The 20,858-nt window shown below is 35.7% G+C and overlaps 1 long non-coding RNA gene and 1 pseudogene across 2 annotated transcripts; one reads left to right on the plus strand and one right to left on the minus strand.

The window, feature by feature from the left end:
- Positions 1-1,194: 1,194 nt before the first annotated feature.
- On the minus strand, positions 1,195-3,617 carry LOC132273663 (uncharacterized). 2 transcript variants are annotated; one of them, XR_009470213.1, is made up of 3 exons: positions 3,320-3,617; positions 1,706-1,803; positions 1,195-1,575 (listed from the first exon to the last, which is right to left on the minus strand). It is a non-coding gene; the product is annotated as an uncharacterized LOC132273663 (long non-coding RNA). The 2 variants fall into 2 exon arrangements; XR_009470212.1 differs by having other exon boundaries at positions 1,706-1,787; positions 3,320-3,611.
- Positions 3,618-8,945: 5,328 nt separating this feature from the next.
- LOC132272478 (uncharacterized) lies at positions 8,946-17,315 on the plus strand (annotated as a pseudogene).
- The last annotated feature ends 3,543 nt before the right edge of the window (positions 17,316-20,858 follow it).

Below are 20,858 nucleotides of genomic sequence, written 5' to 3' on the forward strand. Positions count from 1 at the left end.
AGAAGAGTAAAGATAGTTGTTGTGGTGGTGGTGGTGGTGGTGGTGTAAGTACTTAACAAGATTGCAGCTGCTTATATTATAGTAATTTTTGGTGGGAGTCTAATGACTGGTCATTCAGGCCCCATCCTACGTCAGGACAAGCATTTCTTGTTTTATGATTGACCATTTGTTGGTAAATCCAAATTTTAATTGTTAGGATGAGGAAAGTGTTGGGTGAGGATTTGCCCATGCCTACTCTTTTTTGATTTTTTTTTTTTTTTGAAACCTGGGGGTGCACCATTCGCACCCATAGGATACACCAGGTAAACAGGAGGTGAAAAGGCTCGAACACTCACTTGAGAGCTAGTGCCAACGCCCTACCAACTCATCCAACCCCTTGGGGGCTTGCCCATGCCTACTTGTTAAAAGAAAAACACCATACATCCTTCGAATTCATGTGAATAGCATTGGTGAAGCTCACACTTGAGCTCATATTTCTCATTTAGGCGTTCTCCGCATTCAGAAGATGTATCTGTAACATGACTTAGGTTCAAGAAACATTACTAGAATGAGCAATTTTACAATGAAGGTGTTTACCATCAAAACATTCAGTTTGGTTTGATTTGATTTCATAAGCTTTACTTTCGATTTAAGTTCAAGTTATACGAAACCATTAAGACTGATAGTTCAAGTTATACGAAACCATTAAGATGGATTTGAACGGAACGGGATAGATTGGATTCGAACGGATGAGGATGAAATGTCGTCATCTAACGTTTTCTTGCCAGAAATATCAAGGGCGGTCAGCCAAATTGCCACCAGGATGTGTTGTGAAACCCCAAAGATAGTCAAGCCAAAAAAGTAGGCAATGAGAAAGGACAAGTAAACATATTTAATTGACCACATTGCTTTCCCATGATAAGTACAATAGGTAGGAATGTTTTTCCTTCGAAAACATTTTTTAGCAAGATTACAAGAAGATATTTATTAGGCTGGTGAGCTATCAATGCAAATGATTTCGAAGTTCTAGACCTAACTAATACTACAAAGTTCATCCAAGAGGACAAGACCAAATCCAAACCCAAATAGATGTATTCTAGAACCTTCCAACACATCTCATGTAACTTGTACAATTTAGAAGCTTCTAATAGGGGAATGACAATTGCATTATGCACATAGAATCTCAATCAATAAATTAGGCTGACTTTAGCCAATTAGCATCTACCAGAAAATTTAATTAAGCTTTCTGTGTCACTGAGACGATCATAACACATATCAAGTATTTAAGCTCCATTTAATCAAAACATAAATAACGGGAACGATGAAATGGTATTTAACCAATCACGTCTATTTAAAACGGAGCTAGACGGCACAAAACTGTAAATTCAAACAAATGTGATATATAAAATACGTTCAAAAAGACTTCGGTGATAAAAAGAGGATAATAATCAGCCAATGTCACCAGAATAGAGAGGACCGATAAAACTCCAAATACCCACTAGCTAACTATCACTCTTCCACAGCTACTGCTCCCTTCTCGCTCACATAGATACCATCAAGGAACTTCCGGATATCTTTGTTCTTCCCATGACATTTCTGTTACAACAAATATAGATATAAATCTCAGCACGTGGAGCTAATGCAGAGAAAGGCAGAGCAATTGAAGAGCTAACGAATAAGAGAGAGTGAGGGTAGGAGTGAAAATGTGTGTCAAGGAGAGATGTACCTGGTTTATCAGCGCACAAGAACGAGAAACAAGTTCGATATTATTCCCATCCAATACAAGTTCATCTTTAACCTTCTCAGACCTGGTAATTGAAACCCCTTCAAGCATTGATTCAATCAATAGGAAACAATAAGACCACGAACGAGAAGGTCAACATGGTTTCTTATGAATTATTATACCACCTTTGAGCATTGCAACAAATAGTAAATAAAATGCAATTTCCATCAGCCACCTTAGTAATAAAAATAAATTAAAATATTTTCCAGAGGATATCTAAAATTGAGGGCATAAAAGTAGATCTAGAATCTTCTACCATCAATTTACAACAAAGTAAAGGAATTCAAATACACACACACACTGAGGTTATGTGTGCGCACCTGTGAATATACAAATAAATAGGTGCAAGAAGAAATGAAAGAAATCCAAACAAAGTAGCACTTTCAAATATCATTGAAAACATCCCATCAAGTTTTTCATCAGGCATTCAAGTGAGGGAGGTATTCAAGCTTTAGATTAGAACAGAGGGCAGTCTAATGATCCCATATGCAAGTGAAGGATGTTTCAATTATCATTGAAACAACTGAAAACCCCTTCATTTTCTAAAAAGTAGTGATCATATTCAAGTGAAGTGATGTAGGACAGATTTTAGTATTTTTTTAATTAGGTTTATTTGTTTATTTTTATTTTATATTTTTAGAGAGTTTTTAGTTTTAAGTACTTTCTTTATATTTTTAATTTTGTTTCCTTGTATTTTTATTTTCCTTCATGAATTAGTTTCCTTATAGGATTAGATTTTAGTTTCCTTCTAATGTTAAGTTTTCTCTATTATAAAAATATGTACTGCCAAGTGCAGAATTAATCTTTTATTCATTCAATTATTAAATAATATATCAGATTTCTCTGACTTATCTTTTTTGTTTTGTAGATTCAAAACACCCACCTCATGGATTCAAGGTATCCTGTTCCTCTCGCTTCCGTTTATGTCAGTTGGTATCAGAGCCTTATATTTTCCTAGTCTGATGGTAGGTGATCGTTTTCGTGGCAACCTCGTTGCCGACGAAGATTGACAGAGAGTGGCTCCTTTTAGAGCCTAATTTCAAGGCTATCAATGTAAAACTCAGTGAACGCTGCAAGATATTCAAGTAATGATTGCTAGGTTTGAGTTGGAGCAACATCGCGAGATCAATAGGGTGCGTAACGTTGACGAAGATCGCATTCATCCTGTTTGGAATCGCAACCCCATCCCGTCGCGTAGGCAACTAGCCTACGAGGATGAATTCAGTGATGATGATGATGATAAAGATTACACTGAAGACATGTTTGGGGGTCTTAAAGACACACGAATATATTCTTATTATCCTAGGAATTTTCCTCCTAGTTTTGATGGTTTATTTCATGTTGAAAATATCCTGGATTGGTTAGAAGATTTTGAGAGGTTATTTGATTTCATGAAAATTAAAGAGGAGAATAAGGTGGCATTCATGGCATGTAAATTGGAAGGAATAACTTTTAATTGGTGGAAACAGTTGCGAATTTCTCATGCACAACAAAGAAAAGTACAGATAGAATCTTGGTCGGAGATGAAACAACTTTTGAAAGTCAAATTTCTTTTACCTTACAAAGAGCAGAATCCATGTCACGTCAATGATGATGCTGTACAACATGTAGTAGTAGTTAGTGATGCTGTGGATGTTGTTGGCAATCTGAAATCAAGGTATTGGAATTTTTTCAAAAGCATATGTTTGACTCAAATTTCTTTACAACTGCTCTCATTCTCCAACACTAAGGTGGAGTGCTCATGTAATAATCTTAACGGGTTATTGGTCAATGAACCTTTGTTTGAGAAAGTGACTTTTGAAGTTCATAATATGGTGGATCTTTTAAGCAATTCTATAACTACAAATTTGTTTGGCCTTGTATTGCTAGTACGTGATAGGGCAGGTAACATTTTGGGGCTGAGATTTAGCATTGGTTATATGCAAGTGAGACTGAGGCATCACCTACAATCGGTTACTTTTTATCGGGCCAATTTGCAACAAGTTTGACACGTGTAAGAAAAAAATCTTATTCATTCTTGTATGATTAAACTCAAGGACGAGTTTTTTTTTGGAGTGGAAGAGATTGATGTAGGACAGGTTTTAGTAGTTTTTTAATTAGGTTTATTTGTTTATTTTTATTTTATATTTTTAGAGATTTTTTAGTTTTAAGTAATTTCTTTATATTTTTAATTTTGTTTCCTTGTATTTTTATTTTCTTTTAGGAATTAGCTTCCGTATAGGATTAGATTTTAGTTTCCTTCTACTGTTAATCTTTATTATAACGTGGATCGATATATAATAAACAGTTGATAATATAAACAGTTGGTAATAACAGTTAATTATATTTGAAACACTTACAGAAAACTTTCTTCTTTATTGCACTTCCAAACTTAATACAGAGAAATATTACAAGAGGAAGAAAGGAAAATTGAAAGATACATTGAAGGGAAATTTTGCCCTCTATTTATACATAAAATGGACTTGAAATTAACATTTTGAAGTCCGCATAGTGCATGGGAACGTGTGCTTGAATAATGCAGTCGGTCGGCCCACCACTAAGTTCTGTCTCCTTATCTGATGGAAAGTAGACATCTGATGAAGGAAATACTGTAGAATCAAAGACTTTTGAGAAAAGTCCTTTGTCTTCTTCTGTCGGCAGGATAAGAGGAATCTTTATTTTTTGGGTGGATTCATCTTTTCCTTCAAGTGGCTGGTGAGAGAGTCCCAATAATCAGCGACTGTGGGTTCATCTTCAGAAATAAGATCTTCATTGGGATCTTGTGCATAACCAGCTAGACAGGAAAACTGATTACCATCTTGACTGGTCTGGCTAGAAACTGATATCATGGATGCATCATCTTTTACTGTTGATGTGGAGGAATCAAAAGTTGTAACAAATTTATTCCTCATAAAATCCATGCATTTAACCATTAAATCTGCTTCGGTAATTAATGGTTGTTGCTTTCTGATCATATCTTTAACAAGTTCAAATGGGTTAAAGATTTCTGGTTCTGGAATAGTTAACTTTGGAACCTTATCCATGTATTCCATTGTTTTCTTTCTGATATGATGGAGGAGGGCTTGGATAGGGTCTTGAGTCATGCCTGACCACCATCGGTAATAAAAGATCCTCTGAAGGACTGGTAACTTATCAGTGGTATAACCACGTTGGAAATCCCATTTCCAAATCCAAGGGATTCCAAATTCAGTAAAGAACAATAGGGTGGATTTCCCTACAGGAATATTATCCTGTCCCCTTAATTGAGGATGAAATTGTTGCCATGGCAAGTATAACTGCCTAATAGATTCGGGCAAAATATCCAGATCAGGGCCAAATATAGCCCACCAGGGTATAACCCAGTTTGGAAAATCAGCCTTAACTGATTGAGGGCATATCTTGAAAAACCAAAAATGCTTATGCTTCGGATTTTGATAAAAGAACGAATATGTCCAAGCTGAGATATAATCCCAATAATTGTAACTGTGACCATAGGATATTTTCCTTAGCAAATTAGGATTTAATCCCCAGTCACTAGGCCGTATAAGCCTCTTAAAGATAGCTTTACTATAAGTAAGAGGACTATCTTTGGAATTCGGAAATTGCTTCGTGTGGTTGATTTCCACAGAGGAAGTTTCAGTAAGAATGGCTTCATAGATATATCTATGGCGACCATCCGGTGCAGCATATTGTTGAGTTTGGAAATATCTGGATTTTAGTTCCCAAGGGTCTGGCATCCATTGTTCATCTTGAGAATCCAGTACCAATACTGTCTGAATATACCTTTGATTAGGTATCCATGGAGTTTCTTGCTCAAGAACCTCTTTCATGGTTGGTTTCTGTTGTTTCTGTTGTGAACTGCTGCTGCCTTTAGGAGGTGTGCTGAGCGGATCTGCAACATGATCCAGATATGGAAATTGATCATCATTTAGTGGTATAACCACTTTGGCCTTAGCCTTGTTTTTGCCACGAGCCTTTGGAGTATTACCCCGGCCCTGCCCATGAGGGGGCTGATTCATGAACCCTGCAAAAATTCACGAGTTAGAAAATCAGGTAAAGAATTAGAACTGCCTTTAATATATTCAATAGAAAAATCAAAAGCAGATAAATCAGCTTGCCAACCAGCAAATATCTGTTTGGAAACTAAATTCTTTACATCTTTTTTCAGTTCTTGTTTAGCAGCACTACAATCAATGCGTAACAAGAATTTCTGATTGATTAAATCATCTTAGAATTTATAAATGCATTTAACCAAAGAAAGAATTTCTTTTTTGATGGTTGAGTAATTCAGTTGTGCATTTTTCCAAGTTCCTGAAGTGAAGCGAACAAGCTCCTCGGTTCCTGTATTTGGATTCTTCTGTTTAAGAATACCACCATAGCCAATATTGGATGCTTCTGTTTCCACAATTTTGAACCATGAAGAATTGGCTAGAGCTAAGCAAGGAATTTGTTTTGCTCTGAGTTTAATCTTCTGGACGGCCTTGGTGTGTTCCAAAGTCCATGGGGAAGGAGATTTCCTTAACCTGGTGTACAAAATTGCTGTATCCTGTGCAAGATCTCTGTAGTGATTTCGAATATAATTCAAACTACCAAGAAATCTCTGGAGTTGAGTTTTATCCTTTATTTCATCTGGAAATTTAGAAGCAAACTCAATACTGCGATCAATAGGTCTAATTTTTCCATCACAAATTTCATGACCAAGAAATCTGACCTTAGTTAAACACAGTTTTAGTTTAGAAGCAGAAACTACTAAACCACTTCGGTAAATAACATTTTTGAAAATGTTCAAGTGTTTATAATGCTGATTGATTGATTTTGAAAATATGAGAATATCATCAATATAAACAATAGAAAATTCAGTATAAGGATTAAATATGTCATTCAAAATATATTGAAATTCTGAAGGGGCATTTTTTAATCCAAATGGCATTACTGTCCATTCATACTGTCCAAAAGGTATGCAAAAAGCTGTTTTGTACCTGTCCTCTTCTGCAATCTGTACCTGGTAATATCCAGATTTAAGATCAAATTTAGAAAAGATTACAGCAGATTATAACCTATCTAAAAGATCTTTGATGTTGGGAATTGGGTATCGGATCCAACTCAAAGCTAGATTGAGTGGTGGATAATCAATAACCAATCGAGGAATTCCTCGTTCTTTTTCAGCATTTTTATTGACATAAAAAGCTCTGCAACTCCAATGGGAGTGGCTGTCAGTGACAAGCTTTCTTGCCATTAAAGAGCTAATTTCAATTTTGCATAATTCCAAGTAGTCAGCCTTCATGTGGCTTGGACTAGCTTTAGAAGGAATCATGAGATCGGTAAATCCCTTTTCATAGGGTAAAGAAACAATATGCTTCTTTCTGTCCCAAAAAGCATTAGGAATCTCACTACAGATTTCCTTTAGAAAGTTTTGTCGTATTGACACAATTTTCTGTTGTTCAGTGGGTTGTACCAATTTTTGATTAATTGCTAAGGAGGATACCTCCTTTTGCAAATAATTCAGTTGCTTTTCCTTAAAGATAATGTTATCTTTAAGGGCATTGATATGCTTATTTACTGGTGGGGTCAAGAACTGGAAAGTAATTGACTGGCCATGTAAATTAGAGCATATTCCATGAGAATCAATTTTCTCAATTGGCATGATCAAAGCTAAAAAGGGGGTGCCCAAAATAACTTGTTGTGCCATATTTCTGATGAGTAAGAAAGTAGATGTTAAACAAATACCTTCTTTACAGATGAAAACGTGATTAAGTTTATACTTAATCTGCATCTTATCACCACTTGCACTGGTAAGACCTTGAGTGGTTTTCTCAAAATATTGAGTAGGAACCAATCCTTCCTGTATACAGTTCATATCTGCACCACTATCAACTAAGGCAATAGCATTAGTGATGGTGTACTCTTGATTAATTACCAAATTGATAGATATATACCATTTTTGATAAGTAACTTGATTCAAGAGTTGAAGATAATTCTTGCTTTCGGATTGAAGGACTTCAATCTGGGATGATGAAGTTTCAGTTACAGATGTTGCTTTCAAAAGAGTAATTTCCAGTTCCATCTTAGTCTGACGAGACTTTAACTGACGAATTTCTTCTTTTAAAAGATTAATTTTCATTCTGAGATCAGGGAGATTAGCAGGACGTGAATTCTGTCCTTGGTGTTCTAATCTGCTTAGAACTTCTTTCATGCTGTAATGATTTTCTGCTCTCAGAAAATCTGGATTATCAGTATCCTCATTAGTTCGTGCTAAAGCAGAACCTATTTCAAAGACTTTCATCTTGAGTTGAGGATCTTGAATGTGATCTATAAGATCCAATAAGGATTGTTGAGTCGAAGTCAAAACATTTAAGCTTAACCCATTCATTTCAACAATTGCCTTATAGTAATCATCATGAGAGGGATTACAGGAGCATTTTGGATTTCCAACTTCTGCTTCAGAGGAAGAAGAAGACTGTAATTCCATAACAACATCCCCATAATCAACTGATGATTCTGATTCAGAAGAACTAGTATTAAGTAACAATTTACTTAATTGAAGTCTTAGTTCATCTTCTATGTCAAGACTACTAAGTTTTGCCTTAGTTTTGCACTTGTTTGCATAGTGGCCTATGCGTCCACATTTGAAACATTTAGCCTCAGCTTTGGGCTTTCCTTTACCCTTTGCTTTAGGAATATATTTCCTTTTAGGCTTAGTATACTGTCGAGAATTATCCTTTTCCTTTGAATAATTCTTTCTTTTGGAATACTTCCTTTTATAAGGTTTTTCAACCTTATTTCTTTTCCTAGGTTTAGGATAAGATAAGGGAGTCTGGTAGGCAAATTGATCACAAAATTCACCTACTTCCTTTCTACCAGTTAATCTTTGTGCTTTTAACTGGGACTGTAATTTCAGATCATTACAGAGAGCTAAACCTTCTTGGATTACAATATTAACTAATCCACCATAGGTATAGTTTCTGTAATGGATAGAGATACCATTATGCATATCTCTAAGCTTTTTCCTGATTCTTTCAGCAAAAAAGGTTGGTAAACCATCCACAAATTTTGCTTTCCAATGTTCATGATTTGCATCATTGAGTTGGAGAACCTTTGCTAAGAATACATCTTTATACCACCGGAAATGAGTTAAAGATGGACATCTTAGATTCTGTAGAAGTTCACGACTCCTTTCACTATTAGCACCTTCTGGGCCAACAAAATGTTGGATAATAGTGGTGATGAGGGTGTAAACCGCATCGGGAGCAGGACCTGGTTGTTGGGTAGCTTCATCTTTCACTATCTTGGTAGCAGAAAAGATTTCAGCTTTCTGAATGTCAGTGAGAACATTATCCCACCATCTTTTAAGGATTCCTGTAAAACCAGCAACGACAAATTTAGCAATGGTTGGGTCAGTATTGTTATTAATTTTACAGACTTGGCTATATATCAACATTTGATGAATAACCTCGTAAATCTGATAATCAGATTTGTCATTTATATTCCATTCTTAAATGGTCTTGCCATGAAAAGATTTCTGTGTATGAAAATAATCTTCTTCATACAAGATATTTTGAGGTGTAGGTCTTGGATAATAATATCTACTCGGAGCATGGGCTGTATTGGACTGGATATTCTTATCATAGACAATTCTGTTTAACTCAGGTAGCTGAGTGAAATCAGTTTGGAAAACCTCAATATGAGGTAACACATCATCAGAATCAGAACCTATGTCAGATTCATCATGGGATAAAGTCTGAATTTTAAGTCATTGAATTTTCTAAGTAAGAAGAGTAAGAAATTCTTCATTTTTCTTAGGATGTGTAAGATTGAAGCCTTTAACTTCAATTGCAGGTTTGACCAATGCTTTGGATAAGGAAGCTTCTGGAGGAGAAGTCTTATCAGTAATACACTTAGTATTAATTGTATTTAATACCGTGTCTATTCCTGTTTCAATTCTCCCAAGCTGGGACCCTACCGTTTGCAGACAGACATTAGTATAATTGTTTTGCCTGTAAATATGAGAAATGTCTTTTTTAGTAGCATTACAAGATGGATTAATTATTTTAGGTTGGCTATAAGCCTTGGTTTCCACTTTTGCACCATTGTCAGGGTCAATTCTTTTCAGAATTAAATGTTCAGTGGGAGGATGGATAGAGTGATAAACCTTATCTTCAGTTGTAGTCCATGGTTTGAGAAAATCATCCAATATGTTTATGTTAACTAAAGAATGATTTGTCATAAAGAACCAAGAAACAAAAGGTATAACCATTTTGCGTTCTTATATAAAGTCATAAAATTGATTTTTAAAAAGCTGTAATTGATTTTGGTCAAAAGCTTTAAAATACCAATTTCTGAATTCTTTATATTGATCCTGTTGAAATTCAGTATTAATGGCAATTCTATCTGGGACAAAATCCATTAAAAACTAATATTCATGAGGGTCATTTATGTCTGTAGGATCATCAAATTGATCCTTAACAGATTCATTTCCGATTCCCATTTCGGATGGAGTTAGGCTGAATTCAATTCCAAATTGGCGATGAGACATACCTATTGGTGCTTTCTCGTAGACTCCTCTTGGAATTTGATTCTGAGATTGCTGTATTCCTTTCAGCTTGAGGTGATTGGAACCAACTACTGCAGGAGGGAGATCTTCCTTTCTGTAATCCGACGAGATCGAATGGCGAGAAGGAGGACAAGAAACATGGTAAGGAAGATGACTTCCTTTAGATGATGTAGATTTGGGTAGATCTAATGATTTTCTGAAATTCAGAAAAACATCACCATCCTGGTCCTGAATAACACAGTCCAAGCTATGATTAGCAATTGGCTTTGCCAGAACTGCATTAGAAATTGTCCAATGTTCAGGAAATGTTATTTCACTCCAAGGAATCATCCTTTTTGTGGCAACATTTGATGTGAACATATTGGTATCCCATAACGCTGTTACTCCTTGAGAGTCTTTGCGTATGGCATTTGGACACATAGTATCAACTACTTTGTAATAGATGCGATAAATAACACTTATCACTTCCGATCTAGGTAAATAATCATACCCATAGGTCTGAACACGAAGACTAACTGCCTCAAGGATGTTTTTATCTATTAAAGATAAGTTCAGACTAGGATAGACATTAAAATAAACCGGTCCATGACATAGACTGGTTTCCAATGCACCCATCAAAGAAGGGTGAAATTTCAGACATCGAGCATCCCTAAGGGTTGCTTGAATACAAGCATCCATACCTAGCAAGGTTAAAGGTTTAAAAGCAATTTGAATTAAACCTATATGGATGTACTTATATTTGTGCATGTGCCTTTGAAGGTCACGGGAAGACAACAATCTAATTATTGTGTCTTGGGTGTTTAATTGCATAGTCTGTTCCATGGTCTTGACAGTCCATAGATCAGTCAGATTAAGCATTCCGATTTTGTAAATGTTCTTAGCACTTGCTGGAGGGATAGTCCATCTGTTCAATTTATTTTGAACATTGGTCCATTCCACTAATTCAGTATTTTTTACCAATTCTGAATCCTGGTTTTCCTGTACTCCTGAAGAGGAGGAAGAAGATGGTTTTAGCATGTCTGTTAATTATTGTTAACGCTTTAAGGTCTGTAGAGCATAAATATTATAATATTATATAATGAACAGTAAGTTACTATTCTGTCGTCGTTCTGCTTAAGAGAGATTCTATTACTTGTCTGTCAACGATTTACTGGAAACAATACCCTGTGCAGCAATTTAATGCAAAAGGCGGGCTAAACATTCCAACGCGACTTTTGGACGATGCATAATTGAATCAGGAATAAACATAAGTTAGACAGAATAGTAATCGTATTGTTCATTACATAATTACGATAATAATCATGCTACCAGTACCTAAGAAGCATTAACAATAAAAAGTTAAGCCAGCATGGCTCTGAAAAAATATGTACTGTCAAGTTCTTTGACTAGTCTTTTTGGTTTTGTGGATTCAAAACACCCACCTTGTGGATTCAAGTATCCTTTTTCTCGCGAACAAATTTATCCCTTCCGCTTACGTCATGAAGTCAAGAGAACAGAAGAATTGCAATGCAAATAAATCACAAATCAAATCAACTAAGTTGTGAATTGGTTTATGCGCAAAGGTAATCAAAACATCCGCATAGGTAGCACAAGAAATAATCAAAAGATCCCATTGGGCACGATTCATGAGAAGTATCATTTAAGGATCTAAGATCTTTCAAGACCATCTAATGATGGAGAGACCATACTAAGATAATGCTGCCAAAAATCTAGAACTACAACAAGTTTATGAACTTCCTTTAGATGCCTCCAAGCATGTGCACTGGCCTCAAATGACAGAACCCTAGCTCTCCAGCAGGCACTAAGGCAATCAACCAAAGTTTGAAGTTGATCGTCACAAATTATATACAATAGTTTTGTAAACACTACAAATTTCAATCAGAACACACAAGTTTCTATTATACATACATAATTAAGGCTATGAATGGAAACGACGGCAATTAAGTACATCTTATAATTTTGATCACATTCTACAGAAGCTTTATTGACTTAACATGCATGAATGGCTACCGACCAAAACTCTTGTAGGGAAAATATAAGCTTCAATCTGAATAGTCCATAATATATATAAATACATTCGCATATATATATATATATAGATAGATAGATAGATATAGAAACATGTATGAAGGATATGATTGTCGGCCACAACAGTCAACACAGAAAATCTAATCATTTCTATCACATAATATAAGAATATTAACCTAGACATGAGTAAATCAGCAAATAAATTAAACCCTACAATTTAGAAAAAAACAGTTTTCATTCAAAAAAAATAAAAAAAGTTAAAACAAAGTAAAGAAACCAAGAGCAACTCAATTGATCTGCCATGACACATTGCAACAAAATCAGTCTACCCTAATTTGTGTACTCAAGCTAACCCCTAATCTCATTTTTGTTTAAGCCGGTTAAACACTATACCCAAATGTACAACTAGCAAGCATCTTTTACGTTTGTATTGGCTATCCCTTTAGTAAAACTGTAACCCATTATCACATTCTACAACAAGTTTAACTGAGATACTAGTCATTCAGCATTAAATTAAAAAAAATTGAAAAGCTAGCTTTTCAATTCATAAATATATATATGTGTATATATATATATATATATATAAGAAATAATATAAATAAAAAAAAACCAACTGTAACCCATTGGATCCACCACAATATATTGCAATAAAACAAATCATTTACAGATCATAAAGCTAAAGAATCTCACATACAAAACAACACAAGAAATAAGGGGAATGAGGAACTTTTCACATCCTTCAAGAAGTTCATTAACTGAGACACCCGTAAATAAACGTCCAAATATTCGCAAAAAAAAAATTCACAATTAAGTATAGGAACAAAAAAAAAAATCACAATTAAAAAAATGTTAAAAGGCTTAATGTCTATTCAGTGTGCTCCTCCTAGCTCGAACTGGGTAATTAATTACCTTTTAAATTCGTGTGTACTAAGAGAATGCAAAAAGTGTTACCCTCCTCGGCTCGATTAATGGGGACACATTGGGTAGATGACCCCTTAAATTCATGTGTACTAAGGGAAATCGACCTGATAAATGTTCATTCAGATTCTTGATTTTCTCACGGCCACATTTTTTATGCTCAAACAATTTGTATTCAAATACTGGATCAGCTTGTGAATATATATTGGTTGAGCAGAGATGTTCAATATATTAAATTCGTTTTTGGCATTCTATGTATTCTGCAGGGTGCCTTTGTCCTCTGCCGCCTTTTTAAGAACATGATGAGAAGCAAGATGACGTCATTGAAGGTTCAAACTGTGGTGAAGTTGAAGATAATTTTCCTTCTCCTGGGGTGTGTGAGTATCAACTAGGAAAAAAAGATGTTCCTTCTCCTGCCACAGTTAAATCATATGCTGAAGATACACAATTGGAGGCAGTAAACCCTATGATGACAGCAGAAGTTGAAAATCAAACTTCTTGTAATTCTGAAAGCATGCTCTTTGACACTCCATTACCTTCTGAGTGTGACAGCAATATCCATATTTATGATGATGCTGAAGATCAAGTGGTAGATGTGCAGGTGAAAAGAGGAAGATTTTCTTAATATTATCAAATCTCATTTTTTGTGGAGACTGAAAAATCTAATTATCTGAATCTTTATTTCTTGATTTGGAAAGCATTTTGTGACCCAGTGCTGGGGCCACCAGATGATAAAATCTTTTCTCCATTGCATTTGCAGTCGCAGATGGAGCTTGGATCTTCTTACTCGAATTTCCCGGCCACTAATAACACAAGCAATGACCACAATGGGGTTCAGTTTCAATATGGATCAAATGAACTGGATTTTACTGAATTCCTGGATTCAGTTCTTGTTAACTTAGGAGAGCACACCTTTGAGGACACAAACAGTCACAATTTGGATATTGAAAGTGAGATCCTGAACTATAATACTCCCACAAAGCGGTATGCTGCTATATCATCAGTGGCCCAAGGACAGGTAAATTGAAGATCCCAAGATCCTTCATTTTTAAGGTTTTGCAGGTCCATGACCATACTTGAGAATTTTGTCAATCTACATTTTTTACACATGCCATGAATTGCAATGTCTTTAGTGTAGTATTATTTTTTCATTCAGCATCGTGATTTCGGATTAGTTCTTAGAAACTTAGCCTTTTTGTGGCTCTCCTGTATTCCAGTTTGATCCAGTGATGGAAGGTTCTGAATGGTTTGGTCTAAACTTCAGCAGAACGACTCCTACACATATGGAAACGTCTCCAGGAACTTGGGGAACTCCTCAAATTTGTGCTATTTCGCATTGTAGTGCTTCTGGTTTCCTGCAAGGTGATTCTGTTGGATTGGGTGCTTTAGCTGCTGATTCTACTGGTGAGTGTAATGCTTTGTCTATTGAATCAAGCTCTTGTGGCAGTGCGGTTGGTGGTGTTGGGATTGTTGAAACTGGAATAAAAAGAAAAAGAAGAACTAGAACTCGTCAACTGCAAAATCAACCGAGCGCCCAAAAATCTGCTGCATATGGAACTGCACCAAGAAGAATCCGTTTGCAGAAGAAAATTCAAGTGGGACCAGTTTCCTGTATCAACTTGTTGAGCAACAGTGAAGAAAACCTTGATGCCAAACCAACAGTGACTTTGGTGAGTATCCATTGCCGAAGTGTTTGTGAAGAATTTCATAATGCATATCAGAAGATTTTTAACTTTCTTTAATTGCCCCGTGCAGACTGAAAATGTTACGGAACAGTGTGCTTCTGCTTCTGCTTCTGCAGCAGCTACCATTGATGAAATCCAAGAAGTATCCCTTTTAGAATCCATTAATGACAGAAAATTTACTCAAAAGCTCAATATGGGTAAGAGGTTAAAAGGCACTACTGTGATGGGCAATGCTGAGAAGGTTGTCTCTGCTTCCTCAGAGGCTTCTCCAGTATTACTCTCAATTAAAACTCTCTAGTCTTTGTGTCCCTCCTCCTCCTCCTCCTCCTTCTTCTGCTTCTGCATCATCATCATCGTCATCGTTCTTGCCTTAATCTCACATGAATTCTCTTTCTCCAATCCTTCCCATTACATGCCGTTTTGCCTTTTATATTTAGCTTTTTAAAATCAATTAATAACTTCATCAGATGTTATTTTTGGTTGTCGTCTGTCTCTCACCTTCTATTAAAACTATTATCGTTGCTTGCCAGTGATGATGGTGTCCAAACTATCTTAAGCATGCTCTCTAATTTTCTCATTAATGGGAGCCACCCCTAATTTATCTCTCGTACTCTCATTAGTGCCCTTAACCCTCCTAGTCACTTCTCTCATCCATCTTTCCGTTCTCATTTCCGATACATGAAAGCTTACTCTGATTTTTTAGGGTCCACCACTCCGCTCCATACAACATAGTTGGTATAATGGCGGTCCTGTAGAATTTTCCTTATATCCCACTTGGTCCAATCTGCTCCAATTCTACAGTCATATTACTCTCTCTCCAGACTTGGTGGGACAAACATGGTACTGATCTGGATATTTTGCCAGAACAACTCAGGCGATTATACTTGCCATGGCAACAATTTCTTCCTCAATTACGGGGGAAAAAGAATACTATAGGCAAATCTGTCCTATTAGTTTTCACATAATTCAAATCCCATGGATATGGAAATGGGATTTACAGAAATTTACCACTTCTCCAGCGAATATATTCATATAGATGGTGGGCTGGCTATCCAATTAAGGATGTATTGAAAGAAATTCTTTCAAAAACTCAAGCATATAGAGATGCTCTTACAAAAGAAAAATTAATTTCTTCATCTGGAAGTAAACAAGATTTTAATCCGTTTGAAATAATCAAACAGATTAGTCAACAACAGCCAGGACTTACTCAACCAGAGTTGATGGTTAAATGCATGGACTTTATGAAAAATCAATTCATAAATTTCTTTGCACCAGTATCATCTTTTCAAGATGATTACTTTTACTATTCTGGTAAAAGTTACTTTCATTTTTTGTATATATATATACACGATGTTTTGTAATCCACAAGACATCTAAAGTTTCTTATATTCTCTCTCCCTCCTTGTAAATCTCTCTCAGTTTTTCATTTTCTGCTTTGTTTTGTAATTGGTATCGGAGCCTTGCCGACGAGCTTGGACTATTATTGTAAGTGTTTGTATAAAGTTTTTTAATATTACTATTTCTACTTCAGTTATCTTGTTTCATGTATTTTATTTCTAGCTATAAATCTCGCACACTTAATTTTTGTTCAAAACCCATATCTTGTATTGCCATAGTCTCTGTGACGTTTAGGCTTCGAAGGAATCTTTGGTCTTAGGCACCAGAACAGTATTAAGAGGTTTTAAGAACCTTCAACAGTCTATAAATGGCACATAAGCGAGATAACTCAGTAGATTGTGTTTGTAATATTATAGGAAAAAACTTCCCAAACGATACACATAGGGTTCATTTTGAAACTTCAGAAACGCTTAATCTAGAACAGATTGTCGCTGGTATAAACTTCTTAGTTGATGTAGTCAACGATTGGGATAACAAATTCCAGAACAATCTAAACACATCAAAAACTCATATAGAGTCTCCTCTTTTGAGTGTATACAAGAAGCTATTGAACTCATAAATGAGAAGATAAAAACTCTTACTCAGCTCATAGATCTGGCAGACAGGACGTAGAACAAAATAGACCAGATGATTATTGATTTAGAGAAATTAAAAAAATCAAAATTATCTTATTTATATCCACCCCAGCCACTAGATCCACCTAATTCTAAAGTAGATAAACCATCTACTTCCACTCCTAATAAATAAATAAATAAAAACCCTTTATTATGGAACTGAAGACATTTTTGTACTTCATGATACTCAATCAGGAAGTTATAATAAAGAAGAGTACGATAACATCGCCAAACTTCTTGATTGTTTAAGACAGATGTATGTTGTACAAAACTCATCTATTGATGAAAGATATCCTTCAGAATCATCTGAACCAGTTGATAAAGAAATTCAATCTGAACCACAGCATTCAACTAGGCAGAAAAAGAAGAGCAGACACTGAACTTGATGAATCTTTTTATGGAGATTTTCCAGAAACATAAACTGTTCTCCCTGCTACGAAAGTTGAGGATACGGATCAACCTAGTCCATCATTTACTAGAAAAGATGATTTAAACAAAAATCCAATTGCCCAAAATAGCACTTATCTATATCTTTCAAATATACCATTTAAAGATCAATTAAAAATTATTGATGAATGGGTACGATCATTTGCCATTCTTATCACTAGTTATAAGGTCACTTAGACTAAAGAACGCTTTCTTGACTATGTAGCGGCAACCCTCCAAGGTGACACTTTAGGATGGTTAAGACAGTGGGATCAATCTTCGAAAGGGAAAGAGCAAAAAGCAGCCCTCTTAACCAATTTTAATGACCTTGAAGGAATACTTCGAGAGTTTGTTAAAATTCTTAAAGAACTTTGTGGTCATTGATGCAAATTTCGCATTATCAAAAATTGAATTATGCGATATTTGTCATTTTGGTGAGTATGTGAAGTTAATAAAAAAATACTTCTTTCTCCTACCATTTTCTAGTACAGAACATTGGTTAGGACAATTTTTTGTTAAACTTTCAAGTCCTTGGGATGAAATAGCCATAAAAGGTTACCTAGATTTTCTTGTCAGAATAAACAAAACTGACAATCTTAGTTTTTGGATTAACTATGTTCTTAGGCTCATAAGCGATAAATGTTTAGAAGCCAAAGCTAAGAAACAGGTTAAGAATCAAATCAGCAATAGTACCCATGGTAAAAAATGTTGTGATAGGATTCTTAAAGAAAATTGGAAAATAGGTTACGGAACAGACTGACCTTATCAAAGAAAATCATTTCATAAAAAACGATTCAAATGGAAGAAATGGAAGCCTGGTAAAAAACCAGTTCAAAAGAAGAAGTATGTTAAAAGAAATGCTTCTAAATCAAAAACTCCTTCAAAAAAGAAAAGTTGCAAATGTTATATTTGTAACGAAGAGGGTCATATAACACCTAATTGCCCAAAAAAAGGTAAAGGAACAACCAAGATGATAAAAATGATCGAAGAACAAGATCTTTGTGTCATCTATGGTGATGAGCTATCTGACAGTAACACTATTCTATATAAAATAGATAGTGAAGAAAAATCCTGTAACGACCCAACTAAATACCAAAAGAATAATAATAAAATAGATAAAATTTTGGTATGACCTCCGCAGAAAAAGTCCCTCTACAACCTGTTGAAATACCTAAAAAAAATACAATGGCCTCACTGGGCCTTAAAAATAACATATCACGTCCTAACGCACAATACAAGTATTATATCACATTCCCAAAATGATTACATACATATCAAAAAATCCCCTTCCTCCATCTCATCCAAACAAGGAACACACCTTAGTTATTTCAAGTTACAGTCCATAAATGTAGCTAGAATTTAAAAGTTTATAGCTTCCAACATTATACCAATTAAACTAAAGTTTCACAAAATAGTTAAGATTACATTTACAAAATATTAAAGTTCTAATACAAAAGAGAGCAAAAAATAAAATGGGTCTCCAAGCTCGTCTAAACCTATGGTGGATTGTCGTCCGCCACCTCTTTTCCGTATCCTGAAAAATGTTAAAAATAATGGGGTGGGCATCAGCTCACTAGGAAGTGTCTAAAACAAACTTCTTATGACCGCGTGAATCCATATAAGGAAGAGGTAAAAAAGAATGGGATCATACCATAGGGAAACACATATTCTCAATCACAACAACAAGTTTATTGCAAATGTCAACCGATCACAGATTTACTACAATGCCATAAATTACAATGTTATGCAAATGCCACTCCCCATTTTCGAAACAATTCTGTTTCAACAACCAAACCGTTAGTGTAATCCGACCCAAGGCACCTCCAAGGTGTAACGACCCAAATCCTCATGGATCCAGATCATTAAACGGGTCCTTACCCGACCCAAAATCATCTGAGGGTAAAACGGTCTTTTTACATTAAATTTAAATAACAAGGTCCAAAAGGGTAAAATGGGAATTTACCACAATTCAATAATTTGAGACTCAAAGGGTATAACATTCATTTGTTGCATCACATAATAATTAAAATAAGGTTTGGGGCAATACAGTCCTTTCGGTAGTTAAAATATAATTATTTCACTTATTTGGGTCATAAAAGTAATTACGTGTAACCTCACTTGGGTGCCAAAGTGTAATTTTAGGAAACTAAACACATATTACTTAAGTAACATAAACCGGTCGACGTCTCCACACCATACGTCGACTGGTGTGGGTTATAAACAGTGGGAAAACCCACTGCCAAGATACCGGTCGACGTCTGGAATTTTTACGTCGACTGGTTTGGGACATGCAAGATGAACAACTTCTAGGAGGATACCGGTCGACGTATGGGAAGCCACACGTCCATTGGTTTGGAACGTATACAAGATTACCATACTGTAAGATACCGTTCGACATATAGGGAGCCATATGTTGACTGGTTTGGGTCATTCACGTTCAAAATGCTTACTGTCAGGATACCGGTCGACGTATGGGGTGCCACACGTCGACTGGTTTGGGTTATCCAGACTTGGTTACCACTGTCCAAAGAAAAACCAAACACTGGATGATCAACCACCCACACCATTCCACTTACGTACATAAATTAAGATATGCTTCAATATCAAATTATAATAACAACCACCACGTTAATAACATAATTTACAACACGTTACACCAAATACGGGAATTAGTGTAACAAGAATTTAATTACATTTCCCAAATGGCTTTACACAAAATGGATCTAAATACATCACATGATGCTAATTAATACATTTTGAATCAACCCTTTTTCAAAATTAGGCCCAATACAAAAGTAGCAAAAATGAAACATTTTTCTACTCCAAGCTAAGGCAAGGGTGGATTGTCTTCCGCTATTTCTTTGCCATGACCTGAAAAAATGTAGAATATGATGGGGTGAGCAATATGCTCAGTAGGTGACACTTAAGACACGTCTCTTGTGTCCCCGTGAATCCAACCAAAGAATAGGGCAATAGGAATGAGGATCATATAATATCGGGATAACACAACATAACAACAAGTCTCATTATAAACAATAGCATGCTATGGGATACAATAGCATGCTATGGGATCCAATGCATGCCGATGTCGCTCCCCATTTTCTTTTCTCAAAACATCACTTTCAAATTGTTAATATAACCCGCCTTTTGGTGACCCCGTAGCGACACGAGAGGAGGATTGGCTAGTGTCCCTGACCCTTGGTACCCCTGCGGCGTCATTATGGGGCCCAGCTAGCTCAACCACGCTAGAATGACTCCCTAGTCCCCTCTAGGCTATATTAACACTCCGGCCCTTTGGTACCCCCGCGGCGACCGGGTTTTCACAAAACAATTCGTCAACATATTTTCCCAAAACTCCCCTTTTTTTCGTTTCAAAATCAATTTTCTTCCCATTTCTTGCCCAATGTAAATGCATAGATGCATTTATGTCATGCCAATATTCATCATTTCACAATTAGTTCAAATTTGTCTACAAAGCATAGCTCACAAGAATATAC

The sequence above is a fragment of the Cornus florida genome, unplaced genomic scaffold (assembly GCF_030987335.1).
Source record: "Cornus florida cultivar Cherokee Brave unplaced genomic scaffold, ASM3098733v1 CherokeeBrave_3.0.0_Hap2_Chr09, whole genome shotgun sequence".
In the NCBI taxonomy this organism is placed as follows: domain Eukaryota; kingdom Viridiplantae; phylum Streptophyta; class Magnoliopsida; order Cornales; family Cornaceae; genus Cornus; species Cornus florida.